The following is a 19,709-nucleotide window of genomic DNA, read 5'->3' as shown; positions in this document are numbered from 1 at the left end:
TTCAACCTTGGCATTGTATGGATATATCAGGTTTTTTTTTTCTTAGTAGAATTAAGAGCACCACTTTCAGTAGGTTGGATAATAAAAAAATATCCTTCACCTGTTTTTGATAGGTTACAATTTATAACTTTGCTGTAATGGTGTAGGTAAAAAATATCTAAGGTTAAAAAAGGAGTATTCCACAATCTATGTGTCATTGGTTCTACATAATTTTTATGTTTTTTAAAGCAAAATTATTTTTAAAACATTTGTTTCTGTCAAAAACTATTGAATATTGTTGAAGATTAATATTGGCGTGTATTTATTGTTTAATCCACAGCCCTTATATTACATTACTTAATAAAAGAATCCAGTGTACTTAAGCATGTGAAGAAGCAACCATTTTCACCTTGGCCATGACAGCTTTGGGTTGTGAAATTGAACATTACCTAAAGGAAACTACCTGTAAGTGATGAAATGAATAGTGTCTTTCTGCTAAGTGGCCCTGTGAAGCTGGTGAGCCAGCATCATTAGAGGTGAAGAAAAATGAGCCAGATAAAATCTTAGTGGAATTGGTATTGGGGTGATCCTATTTAATGCAGGTGTTGGACCAAGTGACTCATAAGGCGTTTTGCAATCCACTCAGAACTGGGAAGTTCTGGTCCTTTGAGAATTTTAAGAGAGTGAAGAAAGAACAATGGATGCTCAGGACTTTGTTTCCTTATGTAAAAGAAAACAACAGTTCATTTATTTAAAAATTCACATAACCTACAAAATACTAATCCACTAGAATGACTTCTATGTGTAACCCTTGGCTCAGTGGTTCTCTCCTGATGTGGATTTGGGTACCCTTTGGGGGACTTCTCTCTACTTTGGTTTGCTGCCCCCACCTGGATGAGTTGGGAATGTCAATATATGACACTACCCTCTCCTCTCCCTGTCCTCCCTCAGGGTATAGTTTGTCAACTCTTCTTAAAAGTACAATATTAAATATAAATATATTTATTTAAGGGTAAATGGAAACCAGCTGGGCTCTGTCAGAGGATATAAAAATAGAGATGCCCACCAATTAACAGTCCTCATAAAGGTCTGTACAGTCTCAGGGTCTGGGTAGAGATCCCCAAATGCTGCTACTCCTCCACATTGGTGCTCCTTTTACAGCTCCTTTGGCTGCCTTGCATTGCTCTGCAGCTTCACGCGGTGCAGTTTTACCCATCAGATGGCCATCATTAATTCATCCCAGTCCCCTTTCTTGATCATTACTTACTCTGCAGTTCTTTTTCCTTCCCCTTTCTCTTCCCAAAGTTCTCTACAAACTCCAGAATATGGGATTCATTCCCTTTCCCAGGAATTTGCTTTTTTATTTTACTTGTTGGGCAAGAACACTCCATAGTCTTTATCATGACAGAGTATATTTACAGCTCAAAATGCTCCTCTAACCAAGAAATACTTCTTTCATGATACCTTTGTAACTGTAGATACTCCCTATTTCCTGGTAAGGTATACCTATGCAGATCACATGAAATGTGCTGTAGCCATTAAACACTGGCTTCCCTTCTAGGATCAGTTTAGACCAAAGACAGAGTTTTGATATCAGACTTCTAACAGAAAGGCTAACATAGGCAGAAATCAAGTCTAGCACTACACCTTATTACCTTCAAGGAAATCTGTGGCCTTGGCAATTTTAATTACACACTCCTGAACATGCTAAGGACCCTGAGCCCTTCCTTTCATATGACAATTCACACAGCCCCAGGCCTCAGAAAAAAAGGGCTTTCTTTTCATGCCTCTGTCTTCTGATCCCAAATCCAGTCCTTCTTTTACTACAACAAGATAAAAGTTGAAGAAACATGTCTGTTCAGTAAGTCATCAGGGTGTGGCAGCTTATATGGTCTTAGGTACCCACCAAGTTTGAGAAGAATAGATGATTACATGTAGCTGGGATGTTTTATGTCCTTCAGTGACTAGGAAGCTGTGTCACAGAAGATGAGGTCAATCAAAAAGGTAGATAAAATCTGCCCCAAAGGTCAATCAAAGCTGCCCCTTGTCATCTTTCAGGAAAGCTTCCCCATGTTGTGAGTGGGAGGAAAGATGTTGCGTCTGGGAAATCCTCTTCCTATCACATACCACCCTTTTGTGGCAATGTCCTAAGGCTCTTCTAGAGGATCTCCTACCATTTAGATGCCAATAAGATTTTTCCTGGATTCTCTTCCCATCATGGATAGTACTAAATGGAATAAAAGGAAAAAGAAACTGAAACCAAGACAAAACAAAAATGTAAGAAATTCTAAGCCAATTTGGAAGGATCAAATGTCAAGTTTTTACTATTCTCCGTCATGGGTGATGTCAAATCTTTGCAGTCCATGGCGGGTCTACTAGTTCAAGTTAGTGACAATGAACTAGAGTAACATTAAGAACACCAGAACTCTGATGATGATATACCTCTAGTAGAGTCATGGTTTTCTTCTTCTGGTTTCCTGATGCAGCTTTCCTTACCCTGACACAGCTTTCTCCCCCACTGCCCCACAACTTCCTTTGCCCTCAGATTCCCTAGTGGCTTCTGTGGTGAAACTTTCTTTTCCTATTAAACCTGATTATTCCCAGGTTCTCTGACATAGCTTCTTGGCCTAGGGTTAGTAAAAAAGCCCAGGCTAAGCAGACGCTATCCCTCTCAGACTTGGTGGGTGCCAGAGATCACATACATCTCCATGCTCTGATCTGATGATTGATGGACAGGATGCATTTCCAGATGGAGACGAGGGGGACTTGCCTCCAGACGAAGCTAAGGGCCGCTGCATCCTTTTTTGTATATTCTTGCTGTGTTCGATCAAAGTAAACTTTTTTTGTTCAGTGACTCACGTACTTCATTAATATTGAACTTTAGCTAAGAGGGTGCTGGCTTTAGAGCTGGGCTTACATCACTTCTTCTGTTGTGAGGTGGTGAAAATGAGCTCAAGAGCTCCAGGAAAATCGGGGTCACAGAAGGGAAACGTCTGGTACAGTCAACAATTCTTCGTTGTTCCCAAGAGACATCTGTAGTAAAATGGATAAAATAGCACAAGTCTCTTGCATGTAACCTATCTTGATACAGAGAATCTTTCTGTACCACCACCCCCTCAGTATTCCCTGGCCCATGTGCTAAAGACTCCCTCCCTGAGAGCAATAACAGGGAAATGATACAAAGTCTTTGTCCTCTTACATGATTCTGTGGAGGAGCTATTCCATTTTTTCCCCCACAGTGGCTTAATAAGGACTTTCTCTGTCCCTTACCCATTGACACAGAATTACCACCAAGTAAACGAAGAGATTGCCTTTCTTCCAGATAATTATAGACCAAATATAGTCATCTAGTGACAGTTTCATTTTTCCCATGCTTTTAGAAATCAAGATGCCTCCCAAATACCCTTTTTGAGAAGGAGTGCTCTGAACCATTTCAGAAGAAAAGAATCTGCCAATTGAGAGGGACCCAAGTAAAATGGCAGTTTCCTATCTCAGGGCAAGAGGTTTGCCAGTACTGATCAACAGTTACATTATTATGGATCTGACTACTCATGTCAGATTTCCAACATCTCTGAGCCATTTTTATGACAATTCAATACTGCTCTGGAAAGAGGAAGAGCAATCTTGTCTAGGATTTTCTTTTATTCAATTATTTAATCCATTCACATTCAAAGTTATATGAGTTAGATTTATATATTTTTTTCATCTGTCTCTTGTATTGTTTTTTTTAAAGTTGTTTTTTCCCTCTTTTGCTGTAAACACAATATTATGTTTCTTCAGTTCCTTTAGCTTTTTTCTTTTTTTAAAGTAGCTCTATTTTCAAAGGCTCTCTTTGTGTTACCCCGATTCCTTCTTTCCAAAATTTGCCCCTTTCCCTTTGGAGTTTGGTTATTAGTTCCTTTTCCTTTCCTGCTTTTATCTGGTTGCATAATTCTCTCTTCTCCATTTTTCTCTCTCAGAAGGATATTCCCTCTCCTTCTCTTCCACTTCAACTAGTCCTTTTAATTAGTTTTAAAAATTTCATTTTTTTTGGTGACTCAAAGATTTTAAATTTATTTTTAGCTTTCGTCATTCATTTCCACAAGATTTTAAAAAAAAATTATTTTTTTTTGGAAGGGGGAAGGCAGGCAATTGGGGTTAAGTGACTGGCCCAAGGTCACACAGCTGGTAAGTGTGTCAAGTGTCTGAGGCTAGATTTGAACTCAGGTCCTTCTGACTCCAGGGCTGGTGCTCTGCTCACTGCACCACCTAGCTGCCTCTCCACAAGATTTTGAGTTACAAATTTTCTCCCCATCTCTACCCTCCCCCCAACCCAAGATGGCGTGTATTCTGATTGCCCCTTTCCCCAGTCTGCCCTCCCTTTATCACCCTACTCTCCCGCTTTATGAGGGAGATAACCCTTTCCCCTTACTTTCTTGTAGGGCAAGATAGATTTCTATACCCCATTGCCTGTATATGTTATTTCCCATGTAAAAAAAAAATTTTTTAAACATTCGTTTTTAGAACTTTGAGTTCTAAATTCTCTCCCTTCTTCCCTCCCCACTCATCCTCCTTGAGAAGGCAATTAATTCAATATGGGTTATACATGTATCATTATGCAAAACAATTCCATAATGGTCATGTTGTGAAAGACTAACTATATTTCCCTCCATCCTATCCTGTCCCCCTTTATTCAGTTTTCTCCTTTGACACTGTACCTTGTCAAAAGTGTTTGCTTTTGACTACCTCCTCCCCCAATCTGCCCTCCCTTCTATCATCCCCTGCTCTTCTCCTCTTCTCCCCTACTTTCCTGTAAGGTAAGATACCCAGTTCAGTGTGTATGTTATTCCCTCCTTAAGCCAAATCTGATGAGAGCAATGTTCACTCATTCCCTTTCACCTTTCCCTTCTTTCCTTCCATTATAACAGCTTTTTCTTGCCATTTTTATGTGAGATAATTTACCCCATTCTATCTCTCCCTTTCTCCCTCTCTCAATATATTCCTCTCTCATCCCTTAATTTTATTTTATTTTTTAGATATCATCCCTTCATATTCAACTCACCCTGTGCCTTCTCCCTTTATATATGTATATTCCCTTCAACTACCGTAATACTGAGAAAGGTCTCATGAATTACACACATCATCTTTCCATGTAGGAATGTAAACAAAACAGTTCAACTTTAGTAAGTCCCTTATGATTTCTTTCTTGTTTACCTTTTCATGCTTCTCTTGATTCCTGTATTTGAAAGCCAATTTTCTATTCAGCTCTGGTTTTTTCATGGAGAAAGCTTGAAAGTTCTCTATTTTATTGAAAATCCATATTTTGCCCTGGAACTTGATACTCAGTTTTGCTGGGTAGGTGATTCTTGGTTTTAATCCTTGCTCCTTTCACCTCCAGAATATCATATTCCAAGCCCTTTAATCCCTTAATGTAGAAGCTGCTAGATCTTGTGTTATTCTGATTGTGTTTCCACAATACTCAAATTGTTTCTTTCTGACTGCTTGAAGTATTTTCTCCTTGACCTGGGAACTCTGGAATTTGGCTACAATATTCCTAGAAGTTTTCTTTTTGGGATCTTTTTCAAGAGGTGATAGGTGGATTCTTTCAATTTCTATTTTATTCTCTGGTTCTAGAATATCAGGGTAGTTTTCCTTGATAATTTCTTGAAAGATGATGTCTTTTTGGTCATGGCTTTCAAGTAGTACAGTAATTTTTAAATTATCTCTCCTGGATCTATTTTCCAGGTCAGTGGTTTTTCCGATGAGATATTTCACATTGTCTACCATTTTTTCATTCTTTTGGTTCTGTTTTATAATATCTTGATTTCTCATAAGGTCACTAGCTTCCACTAGCTCCAATCTAATTTTTAAGGTGGTATTTTCTTCAGTGGTCTTCTGGACCTCCTTTACCATTTGGCTAATTCTGCCTTTCAAGGCATTCTTCTCCTCATTGGCTTTTTGGAGTTCTTTTGCCATTTGAGTTAGTCTATTCTTTAAGGTGTTGTTTTCTTCAGTATTTTTTTGGGTCTCCTTTAGCAAGTCATTGACTTGTTTTTCATGGTTTTCTTGCATCACTCTCATTTTTCTTCCCAATTTTTCTTCTACTTCTCTTACTTGATTTTCCAAATCCTTTTTGAGTTCTTCCATGGCCTGAGACCAATTTATATTTTTCTTGGAGGCTTTTGTTATAAGATCTTTGACTTTGTTGACTTCTTCTGGCTGTGTGTTTTGATCTTCTTTGTCACCAAAGTAAGATTCTATAGTCTGAGTCCTGTTATGCTGTCTGCTCGTTTTCCCAGCCAACTACTTGACTTTTGAACTCTTGGTCAGTGTATGACTGATTCCAGAGTGGAGAGTGCTCTGTCCCAAGCTTCAGGGGTTTTGCACTGCTGTTTTCAGAGCAGCTTCTATCCTCTCCTGGCCTGTGCTCTGGTCTGGGAGTGTAAGCGCTCCTTTCTGCCATGTAACTACCAGGAAGACTCTCTCTCCACAGCCACCACAAGCTCTGCCACAGCAGTGCTCCTCCTCCCCCAAGGACCACCAACCAGGACTGTGATCCAGATCCAAGCAGGGCAAAGCAAGAGAACCTTGCCTTAGCACCAGCAAAGAGATCCCTGCACTCTTGCTCGGTCAGCTGCGTGATTCTCTCCCCTGTCTGTGGGCCTAGAGCTCTGGAAGCAGCCATAGCCACAGCCACTGCTGGTGCTGCCGTTGCTGCCACCACCACTGCTGCTGTTGTGGCTGTTGTAGCCACCTCTGCTGCCCTGGGGCTGGGGCTGAACTGTGCCCTTCTCTCACCCAGGTGCAACGGTTTTCCCACTGACCTGCTACATTGTCTTTGGCATTTGTGGTTTGAGAAATCTGGAAACTGCCACAGCTGCCAGTGATTCCGTGCCCTGAGGCCTGTTCCGCCTGAACTCCTCTGGCCTGGGGCCTGATCTGTCCTGGTGTAGCCCATGCTGGGCTGTGTTCCACTCCCAGCATGATGCAATAGACTCTTCCCAGTGACCATCCAGGCCATCTTGGGCTGGAGACTTGTTTCACTCTGTCATATTGTGGGTTCTGTAGCTCTAGAATTTGTTTAGAGTCATTTTTTACAGGTGTTTGGAGGGATTTGGGGAAAAACTCAAGTGAGTCCCTGTTTTCATGCCGCCATCTTGGCTCCTCCCCTCTAAAATTTCATTTTTTATGCCCTTTTCTGAAAAGGATTTCTTTCACTCTTTCGTTGTCCATCCTCTCTTTCTATCTATTCTAGACCCTGATTTTCTGAGTCATGTTTCTGAGTCATGACTCCTATAATTTTCTAATCTTTCTCTTTTTTCTAAATTTCTCATTCAATCAAAGCTTCCAAGGCATCTATTCTGGGCACTTCTGCCACTGCCTCATAGAGCTTCCCTCATGGATTCCCCTTTTCGACTTTGTTCCCAGAACAAGGTCAATTATTGTGGGTGCCCCATGATAGGGACCCTCCCCCACAATACCCCTGATTATGTAGCCTACCACTGATCTATACCTTCTCCTTCTTACTTTTCCCCCTCATTTGCCTCAAAAATATCCTTCCTGGGTCCATGCTCTTCCATTCCCTCAGGTGCCAGTTGCCTCTAGTATTCCAACTCCTCCCAACACCTCTCTCCTGAGGTAGGATGTGTAGACTTTTCAAGCATCAAATTTCCATGTCACAACAAGCACAAAGCCACACCTCCCTCCACACATAATCTCTCTGCATCAGTGGGACCCCCTCCTACTCCTTCTAATCTCTTCTTTCCCTTCTCTTTTCCAATCTTTCTCCCTAACTCTTTACCACCTCTGGAGTTTCTTCTTTTCTTGAGAATATGACTATGGTCATATTCCTCTCATTGCTAACTCTCAAATTGATCCATATACATCACATACTCTCCTCTGTCTTCCTAATCCTCTCCTCCTCTTTCGTTCACCTTGCCATTTTGTAATGTAGTCCCATACAGCACCACCACCAATAGCACTGATTGAGTGTCATGTGTTTATTATGCCTTCATCCCTTTTCTTTGTCTACTTTTAGAAAGAAGTCTCTTACTGGCCTCTCTTATTGGTCTCACTTTGTGGCTTTTGGTCTTCTTGGCTGCTACATTGAGTCAATACTCCTGTATTTCTGTTGTCTGGTGCATTTGAGAAGGAAATGATCTCTTTAGGTCTCATTTTTTAAGAATGTTTCAAATACTTCCTTATTATTGAATGCCCATCTTTTTTTCATTTATAATTAAGTGCATATTTGCAAAGTAGGTCACCCTGGGCTGTATCTTGGGCTCTGTTGATCTTCAGAATACATTATTCTATTTCCTCCTGCATTTTCTGGTAGGTGTTGATGTCTTTCATTATTCAAAATTTCTTTCCTTTGTATCTGAAGGTCTTTCTCCTGATTGCTTGCAGAATTTGTTTCTGAAGTGAACTGTTAGATTTAACTACTATGTCTTAGAGTTTGTAGCTTTGGGTTGTTTTCTGGAGAGGATATGTGAATTCTTTCATTTGAAATTTGATTTTCTATGCTCAAAAGTTCTAGGCAGTTCTCTTTTATTACTTCTTTTATTATTATTGAAGGTTTTTTGTTGTGTCCTGTTCTTCTGGGAGACATGATATGCTATCTCTATGCATTCTGTTTTTGAGATCAGTATATTTTATTTGTATAATGAGCACATTTTCTTTTAATGTTATTGTTTTTTTTTTGCTCCTCTTCTTCTAGATTGTCCTTTACTTCTGTGTATTTATATTCCTAATCTATTTTTTAATTTTTTCTTTCTTTGGTGAGACTTGTCATTGCAGATTCCAGTTTCCTTTTCTGCCCATTATTTTTGCTATATAAGCAATAAATTTTGCTTTCATAATTTTCATGTCCCCTTTAAACCATTAAGAAACAGTGTATTATATGGTTCCATGTTCTCAAATTTCTCAGAGTATTCTGTCTCATCAAGTGTTGGATCATTTTCCTTTGTTTTATAGTATTCATAGATACCTGATCTCATTTACTAGATCTGGAGGCCACATTTATTTCTGCTCTCAATATTTTCTCTGTTGAATTATTTTTTTATGTCCAATGTCTTTGGATTTTCTTCTTCCTGAAATCTTTGGTAATTTCAGTTCTCTCCTCCCACCCCCTTTATTTACCCTTATTTATCACTTTCTGACTCCTTCCTCTTTGATGGTGGTTTCCTTGAGGGCTGAATCTCAAAGCTTTTCAGCCTCCTTCTATGCTAGGCAATTCACAGTATACCAGCTGAGGTATCTGCCCCAAGTGGCTTTAGCTGGATGCTGAGTACCTTCTTTCAGGCTTAGTGAAGTGCTATTTCCCCCTTCCTGGACACACACACACACACACACACACACACACACACACACACACACCTGAATCCTGTCCTGGATTCTTGATGGACTTCTTTTATTCCTCAGTTCTTTGTTTTGGGAGAGCTGTCATGCTGGTGCCGTGGGGTTAATTTTTATAGTTTGGGCTTCTGAGGCCTGGAGGGAGAGTGGAGAAGGGATATGGCATTAAGCCCTATTACCAACCCAGACATGTTCTCCCTCTTTCTCTCTGTTCCTGGCTGTCTTGCAGAGATATTTTGCAGCACAGAATGCTGCAGTGGTGTTGGCTATTTAGATCCAGTGAACACTGTAGTTTGTAATGCTGCTAAGGCTCATTAGCCATGTGTCCTGGCCTAAGCAGACTTGCACAGCCTGGAGCTGGAATCTCCATAGCACTGGGAAGAGGGAGGGGAGGCCTGTATGTAAGGTTGGATTCTGTAGCAAGCTGGTGTGGATTGGTTAGTGCCACCTCATTGCTAGTAGTGTAAGGTAGGGTTTCTGAGTGAGCTCAGTGTAGAAGTCAGTTCATGGGTTTGTTTTTGTTTTACCTTCTTTTAGATTCTGGGTGTCCTAAACCAGAGTTAGCTAAAGTTTCTTTATGTTTGGTGCATAATTTCTATTTTGGAAAGGTTTGAGGTCAAGGGGAATCAGAGAAAATGTCTGGTCCTTCATCTTGTTTATCAAGCTGTTATATTCACTCTTGATTTTTTGGGGGGTATGTGTGGTTGTTCTTTCCATTGTTGTAGTTATTGTGTATATTGTTTTCTTGGCTCTGCTTACTTCATGTTGCATCAGTCATGTAAATCTTTCCATGTTTCTTTGTATTTATCACATCCATATTTTTCTACAGCGTAGTGATATTCGATTACTTCCAAGCACCATTAGATATTTAGATATTTCTCAGTCTATGAGCAAAGAGATGTATTCTTAACCAAACAAGAGATGAAGGCCACTACAAAAGATACAATAAATAACATTGATTACATGAAACTGAAAAGATTCTGCATGGACAAAATAAATGCACCTCAGATAAGTAGGGAAGTAGTCAAATGGGAAAAAATCTTTGTATCAAATGTCTCTCATCAGGGTTTGATATCTAAGGCATGGGGCAGCTAGGTGGTACAGTGGATAGAGAGCTGGGCCTAGAATCAGGAAGATTCATTTTCTTGAGTTTGAGTCTGGCCTTCGGCACTTACTAGCTGTGTGACTCTGAGCAAGTCACTTAAGCTCTGTCTGCCTCAGTTCTTCATCTGTGAAATGAGCTGGAAAAGGAAATGATGAACCACTCCAGTATCTTTGCCTAGAAAGCCCCAAATGGGGTGACAAAGAGTTGAACACAATTATACAACTGAAAAATGACTGAACAGCAATGTCCAAGGTATGTAAACAATTTTTATATATATGCACACATACATGCATGTATAACAAATAACCATTCCTTGATATACAAGTAGCCAAAGAATACTAATAGTTTTCCAAAGAAGAATTGTAAAATATTCACAACCACATGAAAGCATACTCCAAATTACTAATAATAAGAGGAATGCAATTCAAAACAATCTTGTGGTTTTACTTCATACCTTGAAAATTGCCAAAGTTGACAAAAATAGCAACAGTCAGTATGGGAGGGATTGTGGAATGATAGGCATGCTAATTCATTGTTGGTGCAACTGTGAAGTAGTATAACAATTTTGACAAGAAATTTGGAATTATACAAATAGAGTGAATAAAACATCTATATTTTTGGAACCATATTCCATTACTGAGCTTATACTCCAAAAAAATCAAAAGAAAGTCCATATGTACCAAAATATTTATAGCAGCATATTTTGTGTTGTCAAAGAACTGGAAATGAAATGATGCTCATAGATTGGGGAATGTCTAAAGAAATTGTGCTACATAAATGCAAATAGAATGTTTTTCTTCTGTAAGAAATGATGTACATGATGAAATCAGAGAAGTATGAAAATATCTGCATGAACTAATACAGAATAACATAAGCAGAACCAAGAAAACAATATGCACAATAACTTACACAATGTAAGTGGAAAGAACCACCGCACACCAAAAAAATTAAAATGAAATGTTACAAAATTATAAAGATCAAGTATGACTTAAATGAAGAGATATGAGAGGACACCCTCCACTCTATCCTTTTGTGGAAGTAGGAGATCCACATTGTGGATCGACATTGTGTTACATACTACAAATATTTATGGACTTTTTCAATATATTGGTGAGTTGTGTTGATTTTTTCCCCCTCTTTAAAAAAATACAATTTGTTTTAAGAGATGGCTCTCTGGGAGGGGGAGAGGCAGGGATACTCAGGATAACTATGATGATGTAAAAAACAGAAGGCATCAACAAAAAGTATTTTTTAAAAGGAAGTTTAATCAATAACAAATAGCTACATATAGTTGTATGGCAGGAAAATGTAGAAGAAAAACATCCATACCAAGTTGATGGCATAGTTGAATAGAATTAACAGCAGTTAATTCTGCTGTAGCAATAATATGCTCATAGTCATAATGTGCAATGTTTTGGAATCTTATGGCAGACACTTGATTGGTTAAAAGATGGAATCTCAATAGGAATAGCAAACATCAAATCTAATACTTGGAAGCAAATACTTATAGGGAAGAATGGGTAGAAAAAACCCTTAAAATGAAGATTATTTTAAAAATATCCCCCAAATTAAGAAAAAATCTAGCAAAAGGAAAAATCCCCACACTTAAAAAGACTCACAAAACTTAAAAAATTCCAAGGATGAGCTTACAACTGATGAACTTTGACCCAGATAGGAGTAGCATTCCTCAGTAGCCCTAGGTGACTGATTTGAGTAGGTATTCAAAGTGATTACTTGGTTGAGCCACCAGGTGGTGCTCTAAGTTCAAACTGCTCTAGACGATAAACTCATGTTCAGTTCAGTGCTGTCCAACTCTTCCTGACCCTGTGGACCATAGCATGCCTATACTGTCCTAATGCATCCTGGGCCATCTCCAGTCATCCTGGTGAATATCAGGCCACTGAACCCAGATGGCTCTGGAGGAGAAAGTGAGGCTGGTGACCTTGCACAACCCTCCCTCACTCAAATCAAAGTCAACTGCAAGTCATGTCACCATTTTGCTGATGTCATGGTCCTCTTCAAGAACGAAGGACAAACACAATACTGTCCGTAGATTTTTCTTTGTAAAGATACTAGAGTGGTTTGCCATTTCCTTCTCCAGTGGATTAAGGCAAGCAGAGGTTAAGTGACTTGGCCAGAGTCACATAACTAGTAAGTGTCTGAGGTCAGATTCAAACTCAGGTATTCCTGACTCCATAGAATCACATATGATCATAAATTTAGAGCTGGAAGGGATCTTAGAAGCCAGATAATCCCACCTATTCATTTAGTAAACGAGGAAACTAAAGCTCACAATGTGAGGTGATTTGCCCAAGATCACACTACTCAGTAGCAGAATTAGGATTTATTCTAGTTCTTCTGACTCCAACTCTTTCACATTTTTTCACCCTGACCCTTCTCACTTATACTGTGCAGGTTTGCACAGTACTTCAATGAGCCATGTGCTTAGTACCAACTGAGCATCCTTAGGCCATTCCTATCTCTTATTTGCCTTGTCCTGCCCAGTCTAAGGAGGATGAACATCCCTGTTATAATTTATAACTGGTTTGGTGTGTTTCTCCCAGTACCACAGGACTACAATGTCTACCAACTTCACATGACCTGAAAAGATTATACATTGACGTATAGATTAAAGAACATTTATTAAAGCAGAATCACAATCAACATAATGCAGGGCTAGCTTTCCAGAGCAGTTAGGCAACTCCTGAGCAGATTCTGAAATCTCGGCTTCTCCAGGATCTTTACTACAGTGAACATGAAATTAAGAATATCAGTTTTAAAATCATAAGCAACATGTTTCTTTTTTCTTTCCTTTAATTTTTATTTTTCAACATTCAACATTTCAACATTCAGTTCCACAAGCTTTTGAGTTTTAAATTTTCTCCCCTTCTGTTCCCTCCTCCCTCTCCAAGACAGCCTGCAATCTGATATAGGCTCTACATATACATTCATATTAAACATATTTTTACATTTGTCATGTTGTAAAGAAGAATTATAAGCAATGGAATGAATCACAAGAAAGAAGAAACAAAATGAAACAAAACAGAAGAGAGAGAGAGAGAGAGAGAGAAAGAGAGAGAGAGAGAGAGAGAGCAGCAACGGGTTTCTTATCAGTCTTAGGAGGCCTGGGAATTTCAACTGCCCTTACTCATTCTTTTGCAAAAGGTGATTCTCTGGAGTGCTCAACTGCCATATTTTGGATTGCTCCCTAAGGAGTTAGGTCTCAAAAGTCAAGGAGGAGGGAGAGTCTTTTCTCATTGTATTTGTTTCCTACTTCTTATCTGTACCTACCACCACTCAATGTATTCAGGCTCCCTTCAATGTCCTTCTGGTAGTCAGCTAGACAAAGCCTTGCTACCTTCAACCATCATGCTGGTGTCTCCTACTTAAGGTCTCTGGAGTGTTTTTCCTGCATCTTCCCTTGGAATCTTCTCCTTAAAGTATGATTGCTCTCTCTCCACATGTCTCTTTCATTCTGCAGCATTAGAATGACCTTAGGTCTTTTCTTTCCATTAAATGCCCTCAGCAATTCCTCTCCAAACTTTTTACTTTGAATGGAAGGAAAATGTACAGAAAAAACAAATCCCTGTGAAGTCAAGGTTACATTTGTACAGAGCAGATTGAAATTAAGGCAAATTATGTGAAGGTTGTTGATATTGAAAATAAGCCATTGTTTAGGGAGACTGAGAGTCAGGCCCAAGTGGTTTGCGTCTGAGAGAATAGAGTATGATTTAAGTTTGACCCTGGGCATTTAAGGATAATTTAAGGATGACCTTAAACACACACTCACACATATAATCCATATATACATTCTATATAAATGTGAGTATATATATGCATTTATATATGTAATAGGCAGCTAGGTGGCACAGTGCTGTGCCTGGAGTCAGGAAGACTCATTGTCCTGAGTTCAAATCTAGCCTCAGACACTTATTAGCTGTGTGACCCTGGACAAGTCACTTAATCCTGCTTACCTCAGTTTCCTCGTCTGTAAAACGAGCTGGAGAAGGAAATGGCAAACCACTCCAGTATCTTTGCCAAGAAAACCCCAAATAGGGTCACAGAGAATTGGACATGACTAAAAAGTGACTGAACAACAATGAAAAGGAGAAGTCGGGGGAGAGAGAGAATATAATGGACTGGTTATTTGGTGAGGTTGTCCATCTAACTACATACCATAGTTTATAATTTAGACATTCCTTATACATTTGGTTTTGAGAGATTATGTATTTAATTTCATTGCTCTGCAATGTTCAGGTCAAGATACAGTCAGCACAATGTCATGCACAAATATAGTAAGGGTGAAGGGGGCAGAAGAGAAGGGAAGGGAAAAGGAAATAGAATAAGCATTTATTAATCACCTACTATGTGGCAGGGGCTGTGATAAGTGCTTTACAAATACTATCTCCTTTGATCCTCACAATAGGTCTGTGAGGTAGGTTTACGATTATCCCCATTTTACAGTTGAGGAAACAGGCAGTCAGAGGTTAAATGACTTGTCCAGAGTCACCTGGTTTGAATTTAGGTTTTGACTTCAGGCCCAGATTTCTGGACCCCTAATGAGTTCTGTTTTTGACATGGTGCATTTGTGATGTCTCTGTGACATTCTGTTCAAAATGTTCAGATAATTGGTGACAAAGGACTGATGCTCAGGAGAGGTACTGAGGCTAGGTATATAGATGTGAATCATCTGCAAAGAGATGATAATTAAACCCCCAGAAACCGATAAGGCGAGAGAATTTATGAAAAGGTAAGATAGTAAGAAAGAATCTTGGGGAATGCACTTAGGTGGGAGGGTGTGATATGCTGTTGAGCCAACAAAGGAGATGAAGAAAGAGCTCTTTAGACAGTAGAGAGTAGTGTCAAAAAAAAAATGCAGAGAGAAGATAGTTTCCAGGAAGGAAGGGTGATTGGGAATGAAACATGTAGCACATAGATCAAGAAGGATAAAGATGATAAAAAGACCATCAGATTTGGCAATTAAGATGTCATTGGTAATGTGGGGATTTTGAAAATTGTCCAATCTGCAAGAAAAAAAAATCCATTGAGGCAGAGCTCTGAGCCAATGGCACTTTATGGAAGGGTCCATGGTCCCCTCTAATGATGTGGACCTCAGATCATACTCACAATCTGAGATGCCCACTTCCTCCAGCGTCTTAGATTTATAGTGCTTGATACCCAGACAATACAGGTGGAACAGACCAAAGATACAGAGTCTGATGTCCTTGACCCTCCACGAGGCTCTACACAAAATACAGAATCCCATTGGTTGACAAACAGGCTAGTGAGCAGACCTTAACAGACCTATCTTGACCTTCCAGGACGTCCTGAGCCGGCTCATGGGGTTGGGCTGATGAGCGGACATCAACACAGCTGCATGGGCCAATGGCAGAAGGGCAGGCCACAGTCTGGTAACCAGGGCCACTCATTGGCCAAATGCTTATGGTCTTCTCCTCATGTTGGGCAACGGAGGGATTGTAAGGCACAGAGAGGTAATGAAAATAGCTGTGTGGGGGAGTGCTTCCCATGTAATTGAGTCACCTTATAATGCTGGGTTTGGTCATCATAACAAGGAAAAACAAGGGTGGAGGTCCTCTAGTTAGCTTCATACGATTAAGCAAGTGAATTTACAATCTGCAGTTCACAGTATGATCACTACCCCTGTGTGATCATATCAAACTGATTAATACTGATTGGAATAAAATAGGGGTGCAATAAGTCATCTATCACAGCAACTTGGTTTAAAAAAATTTGAATAAGCTTTATTGATTCTTTTTGCATTAACATCATAGTTAATTTTGGAAGTAACTCTTCCTCCTTACCTCCATAAGTCCTAAAAAATAAAAACAAAACAAAATAAAACAAAAAAGAAGGTGGCTCAGCAGAGCTAATCAACACAGTGATAACTGTGTCTGACAGTGCATATACCATTTCACACACATATCCCTTATCTCTACCAAGAGGAGGAAGATGTAGTTTTTTTTCTTTTTTCTGGAGTCAACACTGATCTTTATATTCCAGAGTAGTAAATTGTGATAATCCTTATTTTTACTCTAAACCACCACCTCCAGGACTGCTTAATTCCTTAAGTGATTCCATCCTTCTGCTCTTCTCCTAGATTTGGAGCTATGCTTTACTCACCTGTCTCTTTCCCCTTATCCGATGAAACACCAGGACTTTTCTATCTTCCTCTGTAACATTTCTCACATCAATCCTTGTCACTGTCTGTGCCACTGCCACTGATGTTACCCTCATTGGAATCTTCTTACAAATCAATGGTTACTTTGGAGAGAGCAGTTTCAGTTGAGTGATGAAATCAGAAACCAGATGGCAAAGGACTGAGGACCAAGGGAGCTAAGAAGTGGAACTGATGAGTGTGGATAGCCTTTACTCATTAGTCACCATATTGAACACAGAGCCCACCCTCTGAGGTCATTTTGCTGATCAGAGTTCCTAAGTCTTTCAAAGTTGTTTGTCTTTACGATATTGTTGTTATTGTATAACTTGTTCTCCTGTTCTGTGTGCTTCACTTCGTAACAGTTCATACAAATCTTCCTGGTTCTGAAGCCAGCCCTGTCATTATTTCTTACAGCACAGTAGTATTCCATAACATTTATATGCCATAGGTTGTTTAGCCAATCTTCAGTTGATGGGCACCTCCTCGTTATTTTGGTTCTTTACCAATATTTTAAAAAACTATAAATATTTTTTGTACACCCTTAGTTATAATTTTTTTTTTGTTTTGGATTAATCCCTCTCTTAATCTATCTTTCCTCTTATTCTCCCTTCTACCCTTTCTCTCTTGTTTCTCTGTTGAGTGAAATGCATTTCTGTACCCAGCTGTGTATGTGTATGAATGTGTGTACACATCTGTGTATTCTTCTGCCTCTGACCATTTCAAATAAGAGTAAAATTAATGTGTCAGCTCCTTCCCCCACCCCTTCCTCCTTGTTTGTATAGACATCTACTCTTGCATCCCAATTACGTGAAGTAATTTTCCCTAATCTTATTTCTCCCTCAATCAGTAGATTACTACTCTACTTCCTTTTTTTTCTTTTGAAGATCGTCAAGGTATAACAGACCATTCAAAGGCCTTAATGATGATAGGGTTCAAAAGCATGCATATTTCAACTTCCTAGTTTATCCTTATTTAATCCCTTATGATTGTTGCTCATGGTTGCCTTTTTATGTTTCTTCTAATTCTTGTGTTTGAAATTCAAAGTTTCTATGTAGCTATGGTCTTTTCTTGTCCACTATTTCATTAAAGATCCATTTCCCCCCTGTAGGGCTGTACTCAGTTTTGCTAGGTAAGCTATTTTTGATTATAAGCTTATATCTTTTGTCTTCTGGAATATCGTATCCCAATTATCCACTTCTTATACTGGTTGTTGCTAAATCTTGTGTGATTCTGAATGTGGCTCTTTAGTACTTGAATTCTTTCCTTTTGACTACTTGTGGTATTTTGCCATTGGCCTGGGAGCTCTACATTTGCTGTCATATTCCCGAGAATTTTTATTTGGGATTTTCTTTCAGGAAGTGACCAATGGATTCTTTCTATTTCCACTTTGTCTTCTAAGAGATCTGGACAGTTTTCTTTTATGATTTTTAAAAATACAATGCTTAGTCTGTCACTCTCTCTCTCTCTCTCTCTCTCTCTCTTTTGCTCATGACTTTCAGGTATTCCAACAATTCTTAAATTTTCTCTTTTTGATCTGTTTTTGCTGTGATTGCTTACATCTTTTTTTTAAAGTCTTTTGACTCTGTTTTAATATTTCTTGTTGATGCATGGAGTCATTAGCTTCTATTTTGTCCATTCTAATTTTGGGGGAGTTTATTGCTTGGACAATGTTTTGCACTTTTTATGCCAAGCTGTTAATTCTTTTTCCAATTCTTTCTTCCCTAGCTCTCATTTCTTTTCCATTTTTCCCTCTAGTATACTTATTTCATTTATTAAAAAACATTTTTGCATTTTATTGTAACTATTGCTTCATCTATTGTAGGAATTCTAGTTGAGCTAATTGAATTTGTGCCCATATTGTGTTTTTCCTTGGGGCTTTGCTTGTCCATATTTTGAAGTTGTTTTTTTCTTCTGGGTTTGAATCTTGAGCATCCCTATCATCACATTAGCTATTTATGGTGGAATTGTTTTTTTTCTCACTCTTCTAGCTTACTTCTTAACTTTTGATGTGATGTAAAGGCCAGGCCCTGACATACTACTGCAAGGAAGGTCTGTGTTAATCTTGCTCTTGTTTTCTTGAGGTTTTGAATATTATGTCATTTGAATATTGCCTTATATTATTAGCTCAGGCTGAGGATCTGCAAGTTTCAGTGCTTCCAAAGTGGGCTGCTCCAAGGGCAAATTCTGCTTATTGCTTCCCTAATCTAAGCTCTGAAAGTTCCTGACCTGGGTTTGAGTCTGAAAAGCAGAACTGTGGACTTGCCCTGTTTTTTGGAGTTCCAGTAGACTGCTGCTGGAATCAGCCACAATAAGCAAGCTGGAAAACTTTGTTGATTCAGTGACAAAACTGGGAAAAAAGGGAAAAAAGTTTCTCTTTGGTCTCTGGTCATTCCTTTGCAAGCTTCAGATGCTCTTCCTGCTTTTAAGTAAAGGAGATGGGCAGTGACCATGGTCTTGTGAACTTTCCAAGGGTCATGAGAGTAAGCTACCAAGGGGTCTGGGAGTGGAATCCATTCTACCAAGTTTTGTAGCCAGCCAGTCTATCATTAAAACCCTGAAGGATGACCTTTGACTTTTGGGACCTAGCCAAGGTATAGCTGAGCTATGTACTCATCCAGTTGCTATGCTGAATTCACACTTAAACTTGTTGAGGCCACTGCTATGTAAAACTGTTTTCAGTCTGAGCCTACTGTTTCCAAGGATTGACGTGTTTAGGGGAAAATATGCCCCCAAGCATTGAGGGAAATATTTGTAACTTCTGTACTTGCTATATCTTTGAAGTAAAAATACATCTTTGTAAAAACTTTTTTTAAAAAATGAAAGCAACAAAAAAGCAGCAAGAAAACACAAAAATATAAACAAACCCAAATCAATATCTGAACTAACAAACAAAACCACCCTCTCTGTGTTTTTATCTTGAGTCTTATTTTTTTCTCCCATGACTTGGGGGTTTTCTCTTCAAGTTGTTATAAACCCTCAACAGGTGTGAAAGATCGAAGTAAAAGATACACTTTACATTTACTTTATTGTCTATATTTCTTTCTATATTTCTTACTCCTCTGATCAGAGGGTGGGAGGGTAGACCAAAACAAACAAACTCCTCCCAAAGCCCCC

The sequence above is a fragment of the Trichosurus vulpecula genome, chromosome 6 (assembly GCF_011100635.1).
Source record: "Trichosurus vulpecula isolate mTriVul1 chromosome 6, mTriVul1.pri, whole genome shotgun sequence".
NCBI classification, from domain to species: domain Eukaryota; kingdom Metazoa; phylum Chordata; class Mammalia; order Diprotodontia; family Phalangeridae; genus Trichosurus; species Trichosurus vulpecula.
Note: the sequence above shows the minus strand (reverse complement) of the source record.